This window comes from Passer montanus, unplaced genomic scaffold (genome assembly GCF_014805655.1).
Source record: "Passer montanus isolate IOZ18808 unplaced genomic scaffold, ASM1480565v1 scaffold19, whole genome shotgun sequence".
Classification (NCBI taxonomy): Eukaryota; Metazoa; Chordata; class Aves; order Passeriformes; family Passeridae; genus Passer; species Passer montanus.
In genome coordinates, this window is record NW_024366480.1 from 11,850,963 (window position 1) to 11,869,683 (window position 18,721).

The window sequence follows — 18,721 nt, forward strand, 5'->3', positions numbered from 1 at the left end:
AATAAGCTTGGGCAAGAGGGATAGTCGAGACCATGTGTTTTGAAAGTTCTCCTCAACAGGGAAGGATTGGTGTGGTAGGATTGGTGAAAACACAGCTCTTCTGTGTCTGCTCATTGCATGCCAAGATAAGATAAAATTGTGAAATGGAGCAACCTATTTAAAAATATTCTTCATTGTTAGAGAAAAACATGGCTATGAAAGAGGGAAAGACAGGGTTGTGATGTGGGCAGGTCGTGCTCTTGTAGCACCCATTTAAATTCCCATTTATAGTTTCCTAATACACTCATCTCCTTTTTGCCTCAGAGCTATTTTAATTGAATTTGCTTGTTCTGCCTGCCATTTAGCTGTGAGCTGCCCTGCCTAAAACCAGTTCCAATGCAATAACAAACCAAGCTGTTTCACTAAATTTCCGGCATTAAAAGCAGCTGACCTTCATGTGCTGCGGGAGCAGTGGGGGGGGTCTGTGGGGTCTGATGCACACAGAATCAACTGCACACGTAACTTGGATGAGAAATTACTATAATTGCACTAACTGTCCATATTAAACACAGTTGCTGTCTTTTTTACGTGAAAGTGCGTTTGTGTAATTTTCAAATATTGTCTGCATTTGAATTAAATTATCAAATGGGCTGAAGTAGTAAGCTAGAATTATTTTGGGATGAGTGTGTATTTTGTAATAATTAGTTCATTGCTGAGCATAATTTAGCAGTTTCTCTTGAATGTACTCTTTTCATTTATTTAGAAAAAAAGATATTTTAAAAAATTCTCCACAAATACAGCATTGCTACTCTTGGATAAAATACAAATAAAGGAATTGAGTCAAAACTGTACAGCTATTAAAATAGTCTTTGTCTAATTTGCAAAACAGAGGAGTCAGACAATGCATTGTTTCTCTCTGACACTGTATTGCTGTTGGTTTTGTTGGGCTTGGCCACCCTGCACAGGGCAGGGACACCCTTTCATCATTAAACTGATGAGTTTTCCGGTCCTTTTCAATGGTGAGGGCTTCACCTACTGAACTGTTGAGATTAGACCTCTTTGTTATGGGGAGGAGTATCATGTTTGCTTATGTAAAGCTACTGTGGCAGACAGTATGGATAGAACAGATTTTATGTTTTTTTTCCACCTGTGCTGTACTCCTGATAGTCTGTTTAAGGCTCTTGTTGAGTGAGTGGTACAATTTTCAATCAGGTTTAGAAAGTCTCTGTTGTTCTCAGTGGCTTGGTTGGAAAAGAATGTGTTGAGATAAGGCCTGACAGTATTTCCGATGGGTAACCAATGTGCAAACAAGCAGAGAGGCGGCTTATTTGTGTGGTTTATAATGCTGCTCTAATTCCTAGTTTTATAAACAAGCCAACTGTTCAGGCAGAGAGGCCCTCTTGTGAAATCCGATATAATTATTGGCTGCTGCCAGAGAGCAGAGTATGCATGAGGAAATGGTATGGAGGAAGCAGGGCTGCCTCTGTCCGACCCCTCCTTTCCTCTCACCAACGTGCTCGGAGTCAGTGCAGCTTTCAAATCAGATTTGAAACCTGTTTGTTTAAGCAAATTGCTTGCTCTGATTCTGGTCTTGAAAATCATAGAATCATTAAGTTTGGAAAACACCTCTAAGACCATTGGGTCCAACCAATAACCCAGCTCTGCCTGATCCACCACTAAACATGTCCTTAAGTCCCATATCTACATTTTTTTTTCAACACTTACAGAGATGGAGATACCACAACTTCCCTGGGCAGCCTGTTCCAGTACTTGTTATCTTTTTCAGTTAAGAAATTTTTCATAATATCCTTCTATTGCTTAGAACAACTTGAGGATACCACTTCATTAAACCACGTACTAGAGAGCATAATAGGTGTTAGAACAGGGGGATGCATTCTCAGACATCTCAAGACAAAATGTCTTGATTTTTTTTCTCATTATCATAGCCATGATTAGTTTGAATTTCTTCTATGCTAGAAAGCAAACTTTATCAGAGTAAAATGAAGACTACCAAAAGTAAGAAAAATTGTAGTCTATAGAGGTATAAGAAGCCTGGGCAAGAGCAGGTCCGAATATTGGCTATCCACTAAGGATATACTAAGGATATCTGAGATTTACAATGCTATTAACTAAAACATTTTTAAAATTTTTCTTTGTTGGGATTTAAGAAATGCCACATGACTCAGCATGATTCATACCACCTCTCCTTTCCATGTTTAATCTTCTCATTTGAGTAGCTGTTACAACAATCAGCTTCCCTTCCACGAGTTTCTTTACTACTCTTTGGAACCACAAGGTTTAAGCAGAGTAGAGATGTAGAGATGTGGGTGGGAGGAAGAAGAGAGAATTGAAATTATCAAAGAGACCCAAATCTCCAATTATATGTGTATAAAGAGAACCCAGTGTAAAAACAAATATAGGAACATTGGAAATTTGTGAAAATTACAATACAGTTGAAAATTACATTATTGCTACATTGCAATGCTTTCAAAATACTTCCTCTGATAAAAATTTCAGGCTGGTTTTAGTCTGCTCTATTTGTTAGTATTTTCATTTCATCTATTCCACAGAACCTAGATTTCTCAGGTCAGATTCATTGTTGGTCCTTCATAAGAAACCAGGTTTAGATAATTAATTTAGATTAAGTCTTCCTGCAACATGATCCTGGTATCCTCTGGAGTCATGCTCAGGTACCCAGGACACCAACTGTGTTCTTCACTTCTCCAGCCCCCTTGAGCTTGAGTGCAGGGATAGTGGAGACGAGTTCCCACTGCAGGTCTCCAGAAGGTGGAGGTGCTCCCTGGGCTTGTGCAAGCTCAGCACTCAATACATGGTTACAAGTAGCTGTTGTTTCTCTCTCTCACTCTGCTTCAAATGTGACAACTCTGTGGATGGTTGTTCCCCATCTGTAAAGCTCTCAAATATTTGTGAATGCCAAAGTAGCTATAACTGCTTTCTGTGGGCTAAGGAAATTGTACCCAAAATATTCCTTATTCTTTAAATTAGTAATGCTGTAGGCATTTCAAAAATGTGTCTCTTTTTCATTGCTTTCTTTTTCTCTTGTAAGTAAGCAAAAAAACCTGGACTTTTCCTTACACAGGGCAAGTGTTTTATAGGTTTCAGGTAGTGAAAGAGGTAACAAGAGGTGGTTAAGAGCAGTTGCTGTACTCATGGTAGAGAAGCTGAGGCTATTAAGGACTTCAAAGATAAGAAATTAAGATGTAACATGCTACATTATCTTACCATAATAGCTCAGTTTGCATGTACATAATGCATTGTAACTGCTGTTTTATGGTGAGTTTTTCAGATCCTGTAATTGCCTGGTGAACGCTGCTTTGCTACGTTGATTGACTGATGAATTCTATACAAACTTTAGACACATCACATAATGGGATGTCTGGGAAGTTGCAAAGTGAAAATTTTATTTGATTAGCCAAAATAAAATTGATAAATAATAGGGAACATAATTTTAGCTTTAAAGAGGCTTTGAAGAGGGTAAGTGAATAAAATAGCCACATTTATGATGCAGCTTTTACAAGAGACCTTATAATTCACATGCATTTCAAGATCACAGTCAATTACAGAAAAGAAAAACTTTGCTTTACTTTGTAAATTCATCATTGGTGAGTTTAACTTCAAAAGTCCTTACTTTAATCATTATAGCTGACATACGTCAAAGTATTTGATTTCATGGGAGTTGTGGAATATAGAAAATTTATTTCTTTCAAAGGCTAGACCTTTTGTCATGTTATTCCATGAACTGCTCATAAAAAGTTTAAAATTATTATTATTTTTGTTCTTATCACTATTATTTGCTACTCATTAAAAATAGTGGAAAGGAAACAAATCAAAAACATACCAGTGAGGAATTCACTGATGGCATAAGAACACTTTCTTTTTGAAGATAATTTCAGAGTACTACACAAAAATTATCTTGCTCTCTGAAGGGGTTTGGCACTCTTGCACCCCAAGAAATGCGTCACCACAATTGTGGTGGATACTCAAGGCTGAGTTCTCCAAGAATAAGTCACTCTATCTCCTGCCTTTTTGTCTGAGTGGAACATGAGAACAAGAGCTCATGTTTCATCATTCCTCCTTATAATCACTTTCAGGTTCCTTCAAAGCATAAGGCAGAATCCCCCACAAAGGAAAATAAAGCAAGACTTTCTGTTGCTTAATGCAAAACAGAGGGTGGCTGGCGCAGGGAGAGACATGGAGGCTCTGCACCACAAGACACTGCCACAGCATCTTTGATGCTGAGCATTCCAGTCCATCCTGTGTAGTGCTGTGACAAATAAAGACGAGCAGTGCTGGTGGTGTAGCCATGGTGGTCTGGGATGGATGGTCTAGAGGAGCAAAGCTTGCCTCTCTCTAGGGGACAGGTTTGTTTTGGCATGAGCTTGGGTCTAGCAGGCAGGTATCCTGTTTGATTAATTACAGCGTATGTCGTGATAGACGATCAGCATGAGCAGTGCTGCCTGTCAGCTCACACACTGCCAGGCCATGTGCTCCTTCCTGCCTTGCAGAAAGATCCAGAGGGACACTCAGAGCCCTGAGCTTGCTGGGGTAAGCATGGAGCGTAGGGGACTAGGAGCAGTAATAAAACCTTATGAACGAAGCCTTTCTCATACTTCATTTTCAGCTTTCCAATTTTTCTCCCCAAAATGTGAAAGGAAGATAGGAGAGCAACTCATTGAAGTCATCGGAACCCTCTGAAGGCTGTTTTATGAGTTCATTTATCTGGCTTGCTTGTGTTTCTTTGCAACTTCTTTCTTCTGCTGGTCTTCTGGTTTTTTTCTCCTATAAAAATAACTCTTAGAGTATAGATTCGCAGAGAGCAATAAAATAGCCCAAACCTCCAGGAGTGGACTTAATAACAAAGTCAGAATTGGAGGTGTTTGGGACATTTTATTCCAAACTAATTGAATTACAGAATTTTCTTGCAATTGTAAAGGCAACAACTGTGCACTGCATATTGTGTAAATGTAATGCTTTGTATCATTGCCACTGTGCTTTCCTTTGAGAAAATATTTGTAGGTTTCATTATGTTTTACACTGTATGTCTTGTCAGGAGAAAACAATGTCTTAAACTGAAAATACTCCTTTTCCAGACTTTTTGCCCTTGTCTGGCACCTCAAGCATCAGCAAGGTCTGGTTATTTTGGTTGAGAAAGGACTGTTCATGGTGCATGCTAACAGGTGCAATGGCAATCGCAAATTTGTCCTAAGCAGATGGGTCAAGATACCAAAGTACAGAGTGTTGCAATCCATCACCATGGTGTCATCAGAGTAGAGAGGGCAAGTTGGCAAACTGAGGACCAGCCCCGTTTGTAAGCCTTGACACTATTGCCATGATTTTATCTTGAAACAGAGATCCCACTTCCACTTTTTCTATTGGTTACTTTGTTTTGAGAGAGGAGGTACATTAATACCCTGAAAAGTGGGAGTGCTAGGCTACTGTGGTGTGTTAAAGAGGGTCTTGGAAATAATTTGACTAAAATTTGAGCAAAATTAGTTTAAATGTGGAGGAGACTTGTAGCCTGGAACTCTTTGGTTCACAGGCCCTTTGTAAATACATTATTTTAGTTATGTATTTGAAACCACTGACGTGTGGCTGGCTTTAACTGTCATCAGTGGTTCTGTGTCAGCCCTCAGGTACGCTGAAGGGATGCTTGCTTATTCCTGGTTTTGGGTAAGGAATGGAAAGGCAGTGTGTGCTTTGCGTGGCTTTGCCCAGGAAATAGATTTTTCAACCTGAATATTTGTTCAGATTTTAGTTTAGAAACCTTAGAAACTTCAGTGCAGAAATTGTTTGCTTTATTTTTTTTTTCCTTGAATGTGATTACAGCAATTACTGCATTTACTTATTTACCAAAAACAAACTGTGCACCCAAAAATTCTTTTTCAGGGAAAGAGCAGAGCATCACTTCTTCTAAATGCAGGATCCTTATGTAAGCTTGTACATTCCCATCAGCCTATTTTTCTGAGTAACTTTTTTAAAGCAGGCGAGCTGGCCTGATGCTTAAGGCATTGAGGATGTTGCTTGGCAACTTTGGGCTGTGCATGCGTTTCTGTGGGAGCAGCTGGACAGATGTTTGCACACAGGCTGACTGGGAGCAGCGCCTGGTGGTGACCAAGCAAACCCAGTCCTAAAATTATTGTTTCAAGGGATGTGTGATAAATTAAACATTTGCACTGTGAGAGGCTGTTCATGATACTTGTTATTTGAAAAGTGTAGAAAGCTTTTCAAAAGGTGGGAGGCTGAGATGCCTTTCTGGCTATTTTTCAGTGCCTAGGGGACAGACACGTACTATTTGTCATTTGGGTGAGTGAAATTTGTTTAGTTTAAAGCTGTGAGTTGAAGATGATGGTTTGTTGTGGTGTTGCCTTTCCCCACCCCCCCACTGTACCAGTGTCATTTTCATGCTATTAAGAGGATTTACCCTTCAGAGATCCCAAGGCAGATATCACAGGGCTGTTTTGCAGGTCTGTGTCAAGTTAGCAATTGGCTGCATTTCAGTTAGAAAGAAAACAATGGAGTGTGGCCCTCTGCTACTTTCTATCCTGATATACAATTTGCTGCGGTGCACACAAGGCATCTAACTTTAAGGTCTGCCACTATATTAGCTGAGTTAAAAACCCGAAAAACCTAGATTGGTAAGTAACTTCTGATTTTTCCCCATGAGTACTGATAGTGAGAGCAAGTTGCAGAGGGAGTAAGCTGTTGAAACAGAAGGAAGGAATGAATGTCTCTTCACTACCTTCATTTTAACTGGCAGTGTGCCATGAATTGAATGTGAGACTTAAACTGTAATCTGGATCAGATCATGTTTTAATTCATTTTGAAAGCATCTGAGCAGCTATGAACATCAGGTGGAGGAGCTCCTGGCTATGTGCAGAGGCTGTTTGCTGGTGCTGGGTCAGTCCCTGTGAACCCCACTCGGGGGGGTGGGGCTGAAGGATAGGGCTAATGTTGATCAGTTGCTCACATAAATAAAGGCTGATGCCCAACATCATCATCTGATGCCAGCACAAGCTGGCATAACCCCTGACAGAGGCAGTGGTGTGATATTGCGGTCATTCTCACTGCTCATGTCACACCACACCACCCACTCCTCAGTCTTGTATTGATGAGATCTCACAGGAAATCGTAGTGAGGAATTGATCCAATTTATTGTTTCTCCTTGTTTTCAGCTCTAACTTGAAAGGGTTTGCCTGCTTCTTCCCACAGACTTAATAAATATTTGTAGTGGCTTTGTGAGAGGGGCGGGAGATGGAGGTGGGAAGAAATTGTGGGATTGATAAAGAGGTTTCTCCTATTGGTATTGCAGATGTTTAACTGGGAGAATGTGGCAAACTGGGCCAGGGACAGGCTGTGAGGAACAAGGGTGACATCTGTCTTGGTGGGCTTGGAGCCACCGGGCACAGCCCCAGGTCCTTGTTTTGTGAAGAGCAGCCACTTCTGCTGTAAAGTTTTGTGCAAGGAAAGATATAAGGGCAAGATGAGGCAGCATACTGGGAACAACTGTGCACTTTTCTAACTAGAGACAAAGAAATTACAGTGCATAAATTGGGGTTTTGCTTTGTTATTGTTTTCTTCAAAAAGTATATTTGATAGATTAAAAACACCAACCCTTGCCTTTTCTGAGAGTTTATTTATTGTTGTCCAATCTGTTTTGTACTCTTCCGTCACTCTGAGAGAATAAAAATGGGGAGGGGGTAGCTTGACAGGAAAGATAGCAAACCTAAAGTTCTTGTTTAGCCATGCCAGGTCAGAAATATTTCAATTGTAAGGAACCCTTGAGCTTAAAGGAATCCTTCAACCGTTTAAGAAAGCAACCTGGGACATCTTAGCATATAAGACAACACAGATAAAGGATAAATGTGTTCTGTTTTGAGGAGGCCTTATCTTTTCCCAATAACATTTTAGTGTGATGATAAACATAAACATTCATTGTATTTTAAACAAGAACCTACTACTGCTTCCCTTAATTGCTTTGAACCTTAATTAAGATGAGAGCTGAACTGTATGGGCACTATGCAAACGCTCATTAAAGTGCCTTCCCTCCCTGGTAAATCTTGCAGCTAACAAAGACAAATTCTATGAAAGCAGTTGGGGGCTATGCCTATTAACCTGGCCACTGCAAGCCATTTTATTGTAGGTGTCATGAGGAAGAGGCATCTTCCTCATGGGGTTTGTAGAAGGCAGTTATGAATTAGGATGGCATTTCTATTTCTGATAGTACTCCATAAATATGAGCATTGATTCTTCTTTGACTCAGTGAGACTCTAGCTTATGCTTAGGTAAACTCCAGCTTAAATCCTTCACTGAATTAGATAAAAAGACATAGAAGAGCTAAAAATAGTTTTATAACTAAAATGCAAGGTTGGGTTAAATGGTATGGAAAAGAATCAAGGAAGCAACCTAGTAAAGGGAAATAGTCTGTGTTGACCTCCATAGAGATGGTTGCCATCTGGGAAGTTTGTGGTCCTAGAGTTGCTACTGGAAAATGGAAATTGTCCTTGCCTGCCTTATTGTTGGGCTGTTCAGGAACACTAATGAAATGAAAATAAATTTGTACTGACTGCATATTGTGTTGTCGGTTTCCTGTAGTCAGTGTATATTAAATCACGCTACAGCTAAACCATATTAATGACTATGAATAAACAAAATAAATCAAAAATTAAAACTTTAACTGTGATTCAAAGCTTCAGTTTATTATTCTCTCTGAAAGATAACTCTCATATGTTTTGGTCACAACCTCAGGTACATCCCAAAGGGTCATGTATCCAAAAAATGTAGCTACCTTTGGTTCATAGTGGGGGCTGGAGAACTGCAGCAGGAGGTAATCCTTGATAATCCAGTTAATGCTTTCAGTCAGAAAGTAGCCACAGATATGAAAGTGGCAAAGGGCAGTGCTGAATTAATTGCAGTAAATCTTCTACGGGCAGGATTTCAGCTGCACAGAACTGGGGCCAAATTTACTTGTTGTTCCTTCAGTAGTCTTAAAATGGGGTGGATTTGGCAATGACTGGCAGAGTGAGTGTTACAGACAACAGACCAAATAAATCTCTTCTCTGAGGTCAGTAAACCAGCATCAACAATGAATCTAACCTGCTGTGTCACTGAGTTCTGCTTAAGGATGGCTCATCTACAGGTTTACTACTGACATATTTGAAGGCAATATTGCTAATATTGGCTAATTAGTGGGCATTATGTTTGTAGTGAGTGAAGACAGAAATAGAAAATTTGGTTTGATTTCTAAATCTTACCTTCATCTGTTCACATTGATCATTCTTAATTATGAGAATTTTGTTTCATTGCCATGCAGAAAGTTAAGCTGCATGAGTCATGGACAGAATGGTTTGCTTTTAATAAATGGAAGTGGATACGGTAATAATAAAAAAAAAAGAAAAAAATCAGTTTGACTCCAAACCCATCTGCCCGTCTAGACAGATAGTGCCAAGCTCCTGTCTGCTAAGAAGTATCTTCTTAATAATGCTGTATTAATGCTAGTACTTTTATAGCACTTGCCATTTTTCAAAGTGCTGTGCCCAGCTAATTCATCGTTGGCTGGACTTAAGACGGCTTTTTGCTGAGTTTGATAGCATTTTTGTGTCTTGCTTTTCTGTTATGTGCTATTTTGAATGCCATGTCCAATCAATTAGGGAATCACAAGAATGTTTTAGGCATCAGTTCCCAGAGCTGGGCAATAATCCTTGTCCCTGTTCTTCCAGGGTTGCCTATTCATCTTTTCCTGGCAGAGACCATGTGTCTCCCCATTCCTCTCCCCTATAAAAAAACTCCTTGTAGTGGCCAAATGCTTTGCACAGGCCTGCTTTCCTTATGACTGTTTTCCTCTGAGTGGAACCCCATGGGGAAGGGATGTGTGTGTGTGTATGTGTTGGCACCTTTTCCTTCCCCACCTCTAATTTACCTGCTTCGTGTTTGCTATTATTCCGTACATTTTTCTCCCTCCCTTTGAAGGGCTTTCCCAAGCTAGTTGCAATTGTTTATCAAAGGTGAGAAACTGGAGCAAAAGGGGTGTATGGATAGACAAGAGAACGGAAGGCAGAACTTTCCACCTATTTTACCCCCTTCCCCAGCTGTGTGTCATTCTCCTCAGTGACTCTGACTCTTGCTCATACAGCTGGGTCCTGCCATCTCAATACAGAAAATGGAGAAAATATGGGGAAGGTATATGGTATGAGGGGAAGGAAACTGCTTTAGAGGGAGGTTGAAGAGATGCCTCTTGAAAGGGCTGAGGAGGAATAAATGGTTGGGAAATCCCTGGCCAATAGGTATGGTGCTAATAGGGAGAGGGGGAGAATGGGCCAAACTGGATATGAGAAGAGGAAAGGGGATGGTGTAACAGGAGCAGGATGGGAGAGGTGTTCTGCAGTCACTGGAATGGAGAGGAGATGGTGTGTGGGAGCTCATGGTGTCTAGAGCAGCAGGGTGTGGGGGGTTCAAAGCCCATGTGTTCAGAGAGACTGCCAATGTGTGGCATCCCACCCAAGCTGGTCCTGTTTTTAAATAAACAGAATGTAGGAGTGAAAGACTCCTCCATGGCAGGCAGCAAAGACTTAGTGACTTGCTGTCAGCAGGGCCCTTTGTGGAGGTGAGCAGGGACTGCCTTGGCCTGCGCCAAGCCTGCTGTGTTGGGAGTAGAGATGAATGGAACTCAAATGGAACCATTTGCTCCTGACGTCTAGGTGTGAAGCACCACCTCCAGAAAGAAGAGAAAGTAGCAAAAATAAAGTTATTGTCCCATAGCAAGGCAGGAGATCAATCTCCTCTTGTGCCACCTGGACTTGTCATCCCTGTGTTGGGAGTAGAGATGAATGGAACTCAAATGGAACCATTTGCTCCTGACATCTAGGTGTGAAGTACCACCTCCAGAAAGAAAAGTAGCAAAAATAAAGTTATTGTTCCATAGCAAGGCACGAGATCAGTCTCCTCTTGTGCTACCTGGACTTGTCATCTGGTGTCTTCCTTTTCTGTAAATGGACACTGTGTTAATTCCAGTGAAGTGCAGGGGGATAATTAACATTTCCCACCTTTGTAAGAAGAGTATGGATTCAGGCTTGCTATAAATTACTGAAAAAAACCATAAAAAATTAAAATGCTGATTCATGGAAACCTAAGCTTCCTTGCAGCTTCCTTCTGACAAAAGTCATGACAAGTTGGGCAACAAACCCACTTTGGAATTAGAAATTAACATTTGAAAATGAAAAAAAAATACTGTGTTGAGAGCCCTGAAACTTAGGCCCAGAGGTACCAGCTGCCTTTAATCTGTTGCGAAGATTTCTTGTTTGTAGGAGCAGCCTGTTAATACCATTTGATGCTTTGAGGTTAAATCAATGTGCTGGAAGCCTTCTAGAGCCTCAGATGAAAGATGCCATTATGTATGCAGAATATCCACAAAAGGGATCACAGAGAATAGTGTAACCGTGGGGTAAATCTGCCTGTAGTACTGCTCAAGGATGACATTGGTGGCTGGGGAGCACTGATACTCCTGAGACGTGTCTGCATAAAAGTGATGTCAGCACTTGCTCTGTAATGGGCAGTGCAAGAGCTGCCAAAGATGGAGCTGGGAAATTCTTGCTGGTTTTTTTCACAAATATTTCTTGAGTCTTCTAGTTTGCTTTTGAGACTCAATTTGATTCAGAGCAAGTCAGTCCTTTTCTTACTTTCCTTTCCTTGTGTTTTGTTTGTTTTTTTGTTTTTTTTTCAAATCAAACCTTGTTAACTCTAATGTGTGACTTAGCTGTCAAGTCCATTCCCTTGTGATTTGTGATGGCTTCCAGAGCTCCTGGTGGAAAAGAGTATACAAATCTGTGTGACCAAAGGTATGCCCTCTCTTAGTTTATGGCATGCATTTTCCTTTTGAACTCTTTTTCCTTCTCAGGCACATTACAGTGTGCCAGATCTGCTCAACAGCACTCTGGCATAGCAGGTGAAGAGGGCGGTGTGTGGCTGGCTACAATTCCATGTGTAATACAGAACAGCGCAGTTTTACAGATCTGAGAAATGGTATGCTTCTGCCTACTGTCAAAACCTACTTCTCTTCTTAAATCCCCCAGAGATGCTGCTAATTAAAAGAGCTGTTCCCTGCCCCTCCCTCTCCCCTTGATTCATGTCAGAGCCCTGAGTATGATTTGGATCTCATAAGTTTTGGGAGCTCTTTAAGAGCCCTATCTAAAGAGAGAATAAGCCTCATTTATCTGCTTGGCTGTACCAGGATTGAAGGTGCAGCATCAGACCGTGTTCATCTGTGGCTCTTCTGCAGCCAAGCCATCACTGCCCTTCCTGTGGTCAATTCCTCCTCCAGAAAAGAGCAAGTTCAGCTGCTTCTGGTCCCCCAGAGAAGCAAATGAGCAGTGCCTCTGATCACGGTGATGCAGCAGTCTCAAACCCAACAGCCACTCACTCCTGTGTGTATAGAGGGGAGAAGTCAGTTTTGTGCTCTAAGAGGAGCTATGTATTTACTACACTGGAATGGTGCAAGTAGGAATAATCCCGTCCCAAACTGCTTTTGTATGCACTACAAATTTTTTATGCTTTCTGACATGTGGCATGTTGTGGTCTGTATTGGAGTACAAACTTGACTGTACTGGAGTACAAACTTCAAAGTCATCTTCAGTTTTACATTATCCTTTTGGATCAGGAGCTGATGTGCAACAGGACTTCTATTTTTTTTACATTTTGGCAATCTTCTAGGGGGAAATACGGTTCATATTTTAAGAACATGTAGTTTGTCACTGAAAACTAAAATTGAAAAGACTGGTAACATGCCCCCCTCATCAAAACCCCCACATGTAATTCAAAGCCAGACCTTGCCAGCTCACAGCTTGCTGCTCTTAAGTTGACAGGGAGCTTCTCAATCGCAGGGGTTTGCCTGAAACTGCTGCAGCTATACTCATCTCTAAATACACGGATTCACTTAGCTGAGCCAAAACCCGGCCGAATCCCTCCGGACACAGGTGGGGATCCCTGTGCTGGCGGGGTGGCTCTGTGCGATGACCGGAGAGCAGCTTGCGGTGGCCCAGGGAGTAGGGCAGGCTGCCTCCACAAACCTGCTGGCATCCAGATTTTGCCGCTCTCCCCTTCGTACTGTTTTTTTTTTTTCTTTCCTTTTTTTTTTTTTTTTTTTTTCCCCTTTCCTTTTTCCCTCCCTCTCGCCGGAGAAGCCTCGGCAGCCCTGATTTGCTGGGGAGCGGCGGAGGCTCGCTCTGGGCAGAGCCGGGCTGCGCTGCCGCTGCTGACGCGTGGCCGCCGCCGCGCCGGGAGCAGCCCCGCGCCCGCCGCCCCCGCTCCGCTCCGCGGCCGAGGAACCTCCGCGCCGCTCCGGCCGCGCTGCCTGCGCTGCCCTCCCCGCAGCGGGGAGCCGAGGGTATGCCCGGGGGGGCGGGGGCAGACTGCGTCTCCCCCTTTTTATAGCATATGCGTATTTATTTTTATATAGATGTGTGTGTGTATATATATATATACATATATAAATATATGTGTATATATATTTACATCATTCTTAGGAGCCATTTTTAAGTTGGGGGGGCGGCGTGTGCGTGCGGCCAGGCTGCCGGGGGGAGCCGGGGCAGGCAGCGAGCGGAGCGCCCCGCACAGCGGGGAGGGCGGCGGGGCTCTGCGGGGACACACACAGGCTCGCCTGCTCCCGCCGCAGCTCTGCCGGGCGGCGGAGGGTGGGAGGGCGGTTTCAATTTTAATTTTTTTCTCAGGACGATACGCATTTCTGTGGGAAACTTCTGTAGGCGGCGGAGGGGGGCGGGCGAGGCGTGTGGCGTGGTGGGGCGCACCCCGAGCCCCCCAGGGCCGTGCCCGCCCCAGTGCCCCGCTCACCTGGGGGACAAAACACCCGGGCGGTACCGGGGCTGCGCTACTCGCCGTGGGGGGGTTACCCCCTACCCCCCCGCCCCGGGCCGTGGCTTCTGCAATGCGGTGGGTGTGGTTATGCACGGAGCACATCGCAGCCCCGGACCGCTGCAGTGGCAGCGCCGCGCCGGCCCCCCCGCTCCCGGCCGGCAGCGAGGGGCCCCGCCGGGCCGGGCCGCCCCGCTCCGCCCCGCGCCGCACGGATCGCATCGCGCCTCCCTGCCTGCCCGACCCGGCGCGGGCTCCCAGGTGCTCGGCAGCGCGGCTCGGACGCTGGGAACCCCTCACTGTTCCCCATCCCTGCTCCTGGCCCCGCGGAGCGCGGCGTGGAGGTGTCGGTGCTCGGCCAGGTGTGTTGGGAAAGGGGAATAGAGCAGCGCGGGTGCGACCAGCGTGTGGGCTGAGCGGGTCCCTCGGGGCTCCCGCATCCTGGGTGCGGCCCCGCGCCCTTGGGCTGCCAGAGAGGGACCGGGGCGGGTCGGTGGAAAAGGATGTTGTCCTTTCTTGTCCCATTTTTCATTCAAAGGCGAAACTTCATCACATATAGCGAGAAGCTTAAAAACTTGCACTCCTGTGGAAATCGCAATAGCAAATCATCCCTGTCTGGCCTTGTGCTGTCTTGATTTCATTTCTCTTGGGGTTGTGCTGGAGGAGGAAAGCGGTTGTTACTCTCGCCCCTGTTTGAGACAGAGATGGAAACTGTTTCCTCCACTGAACACGCACGTTGCTTCGAAGTTGAAGGGAAACTACTTACAATGTTAGAGGTCTTTTCTGTCAAAATGATTGAAAGTCAGAGACCCGCTTGCCAAAAAAAAAAAAAAAACAACCGGGAAAAAGCTCCGGGTTAGGTGTGTCCCATGCACATCTGTTCTTTTACAGCCTGGTGAGCTGAGTGATACCTTTTTGTTTTACTTTTAGTGTTGTCAGCAATTATCTCTGTCCATAGAAAACTGAAAGGTTTATATAAAGAAAGCAAGTATTATTAAATCTCATTAAAAATAAGAACATAAGCAAACTACATAAGGCTTGGACCAGTAAAGGTCAGATGCAGTTGAATGTATGCTTTTTCTCTAATTCTATGGAGAAGAGTCCTTTCACAGAGTATTAAAAGGTCAAGATCATCATGCAGCATCAATGATGTTGTTAAATTCACTGCTCTTGCTGCACCTCTGAGTGTGCACATGCATAATAGAGTATAGGCAAATACTGCTATGCTGGTCTCCTTGGGTTGGAAAGTTTCAGTTCTAGTGTGAGGATGAGACCTGCATGGCAATCAGGGGAGGAGAGGAGAGCTTGAGAGCACTGCATTGGGGTAAGAGCTGCTGGAAGTTTATTCCTTATGGCACTGCATGAGCGCGGAGGCTCCTTGGGCTGCTGGCATGCTGTAGACCTGCTTGCTGCAGCAGGGAACACGAAACACATTGGGAAACATTAAAAATACACTGGTTCTATTTTATCACACCAGTACAGCCCCGGCCTCTCCCCTCACTAATTGCCTGCAGTTGCATCCCTCTGTCAGTGGTGCAGCTGATGGCCTTTCTCCCCGAAGGCTTCCCCATAGGACGAGGAGCTGCTCGGATGCGCATCAGGAGCTCATCCCACGGGAGCCCGCTGCTGCGGTGGGCAGGTTTAGCCTTGAGGAGGAGCCGTGGGGGAGGGGGGGTGCAGGGTGTGGCACCCATCCCCAGCCTCCCCCTGCGCCTCAGCTTGGCAGCTCCTCGCTGGGCAGGGCTGTGTCTGGCTGCTGGAGAGCTGCACCAGAACTGGAGAGGGCTGGTTTGGGTTGGGGTTCTGTTCTCTCTTCCGAGAAGGAGCAAGTGAAGGTGAAGCTACAACTTACGTAATTTTTCATTTAATCAGGATGAAATCTTTTCTTGTCTGTAGTGGAGACCTGCTGAATATTTAGTCTTTAATGAGAAATAATTGTTATTCAGATATTTTTCTTTGAAATCTGGGAAGGCGTAGGTGATAGTAGATTTGTCCCACAGCAGCATGGTTGCACCTATATTTGTTATGTTTGTTGTTTGATGTGTGCTTGTGAGTTTCATAGGGGTTATGCATGGTTGTTTTCTTAAAATATGTAAAATGTCACTTCTTTGTATTTCAGGCATGATTTTGAGTTAACAGAAAGTTCTTGAAATGTGTTAAATGTGTTATTCACGGTGGGTGACATTCAGACTTGTTTCATGGAAATCTCATGTACCAGTAAATGACTGCTTGTTGTCTGAGGGAAAACGTCAAACCATTTATAAGTAGTTATAAAAGACTTCTTGTCTCTCATGAGATGAAGCATCAGCTTTATTTCTTGGGCTACGGCATTTTCAACACAAAAGTGTGAAACTATGTGACTTTGTCACATCAAAATACATCCTTGGCTGAGAATCTCTGTGTGTTCCGTGCATGTTTAATATAAGTTGGGCTTTGAAAACAAAGGGTCAGTCTATGCAGGGAGGGCTGCTGTGAGTCTGCAGGATTGTGTTTTTTCAATGTGTGTAGCATGGCCCTAGGATTTTGTGTTTTAGCATCTTATTTATCACATATTTACAGGAAATATGTTATGACTGCAGTGTTTGAATGTTCAAAGTATTTTGTTCAAACAAAATTTCTCTCTAATCAAGTGAATATAAATGCATGCATATAACTGAAAAATATGATTGCTGTCAACTAAGCTGAAAATTAGACTGAAAAAGTGTTTATTCTGGATCATGGATTGCTTCTATTTTGTACAAAAGTTGTAGAGTATAAGAGTGTTACTCAGAACTGGACTTAAATAAGCATCACTAAGCAGTTTGAGTCAGTAGCATAAAGCAAGTCTTTAAAAGAGATGAACCACTGGAAGAATGATAGATTAGCTAGCTTTTATAGCATGTTTCTCTAAATTTTCAGTCTCCAGTGTTAGCCATTTATAATGGCTGGGGAATGGTCCAAGTCTAAATGAGTATATGGACACATTGCACTGCCTCTCTCAAATAGCTGGCTTGAAACACCCAAAGAGAAAGGCTTGTTTTCTTTGGGAAGGTCTCAATTTCTTAAAGGGAACAGCCCAGGTAGTGGAGAAGAGGAGCGTAAGCACTTCCCGTGGCTTCGGTAAGAGAAAACCTACAGGCCCTTTTCTCCTTCCCCTGCCACTCTCAATCGTTGTCACCATCACCATCAATGCAGAGGAAGCTCAGGAGGATTGCTGAGGACTGAGTACCTGTGGAAAAGCAGAAATGGGTCAGTATTTGGGACAACCGAGTTAATCTGAGGCAGTGAGCTGTATAGACAGCAAAATTAATATCTCCTGCACCCTTTGTGAGTAACCGATATAATGCAATTTGAGTAATTGTCAGCTTTTTGTCTCTGGGGAAAAATGAAATCTTTAAATTTTACTTCATCTTTGTATCAGTGGAGCTGGCTGTTCTTGAATAAAGTGGGTAAAAGCAAAAATGAAATTATATTCTATTAAATCATGAATCTATTTGCATCCTATGGGATGCAGTACATGAAAGAGTATTACATAAATGAAAATTTAAAAAGTACACAGAACAAAAAAAAAAAATAAAATAAGGGGGGGAGAGCTTTTCTACATCGACCTCATCAATTTTTACACTTTCCTTTATAGATCTTGGAAATACTTGGTGTGCCACATACAGAGACTCCTTTTAAGTGGCTTCACTATCTCTCAAAACTGATCTGTTGGCAAGCTGAGAAACAAAAGAAGTACAGAAATCTGCATGAGGATCACCCACCAGATGCTTGATCCCATTGAGAAAAGTCTTTCAGTTTAAATGGTTAAAGAAGAATGTGGAAACTGGGGACTCAGAGCATGTGTTGGGGATAAAGGGCTAGAATAAATGGAAAGCAGATGTGAATATAAAAAAAATATATATATTTTTTCAGGAAGGGTATGGGAATGTGAAGAGAAAAAAGCAGGATACAATTTTGAATACCTGATCATATTTATATGAAACAGATGTTTATTGGCAAATGGGACAGGGGGAAGCATTGCTCTGTCACAGCATTGCTCTGTTATGTGAGCTTTGGGAGAAAAAAAGCTCCTGTGTGAAATAGAGAATGGTTGATGATTCTAATTTAGGGCTATGTTAAATTTGGAACTACCAAGGTGTAGCATGTGCCCATTGCCTGGCTTTTACTGCAGCCTTTTTCCCAAAAGGAAGGAGTTGTTTTTTTTGTTCCCAGATGGGCTGCAGGTAGCAACTGAGTGAATAATTTGAGGTGGCAACAGCTGACCCTGGTGAGCTTTTGTTTGGAGCCCCACTGATGAACAGTGGGATGTCCATGGGATGGAGGTAGGGAAAACATCTGGCCGTGGTCCATATCAGACCAGGGCAAGCTGCACACTTAGGCCTGTGGTTTTCTTCTGCTCTGCAGTCATGTCCTGCTCCTCCAGTTCAGGCTTTTCCCTATCGCTCCCCCTGCATGTGCCCTTTCCCTGCCTGCAGTCACTGGCTGGTTCCCCCTGTCTTTGGGCTCCTTGGTGGAATCCCTGCTGGAACCCGATCCTCTGGCACTCTCCATTTTTCCTATCATCCAAGAAAGTGGCCAAGTACCTGCCATACTCGTTTCAGATCATTCCTTCATATTCCTTATCCTCAGAGCTTCGTCCCTTGCAGCTCAGTCACAGCACTCTCCTCCTCCCTGGAGGAGGTAAGTCCTGGGAGACAGCTGCGTGCTGGGGTGCACCAGCAGCCCCTTCCCTGGTGGCAGGAGGTGACACCACTCATGCTCCTCCCTGGAGGAGGTAAGTCCTGGGAGACAGCTGCGTGCTGGGGTGCACCAGCAGCCCCTTCCCAAGTGGCAGGAGATGACACCACTCATAGCATCCAGGGAACTTGACATTGCTGGT

General features: G+C 43.6%; 1 protein-coding gene across 18 annotated transcripts in view; it reads left to right on the top strand.

The window, feature by feature from the left end:
* EPB41L3 (erythrocyte membrane protein band 4.1 like 3) overlaps positions 1-18,721 on the top strand; it is a 143,846-nt gene that overhangs the window by 34,654 nt on the left and 90,471 nt on the right. For 6 of the 18 annotated variants that reach the window (XM_039706048.1, XM_039706050.1, XM_039706051.1 and 3 more), the window contains exon 1: positions 13,216-13,375. The exons of 1 other annotated variant lie outside the window; for it this stretch is intronic. The gene's annotated coding sequence lies outside the window, so the exon portion shown is untranslated. Of the gene's footprint in view, positions 1-13,215; positions 13,376-18,721 lie in introns of those variants that run through there. 11 more of the 18 variants (XM_039706054.1, XM_039706055.1, XM_039706059.1 and 8 more) reach the window with 3 other exon arrangements.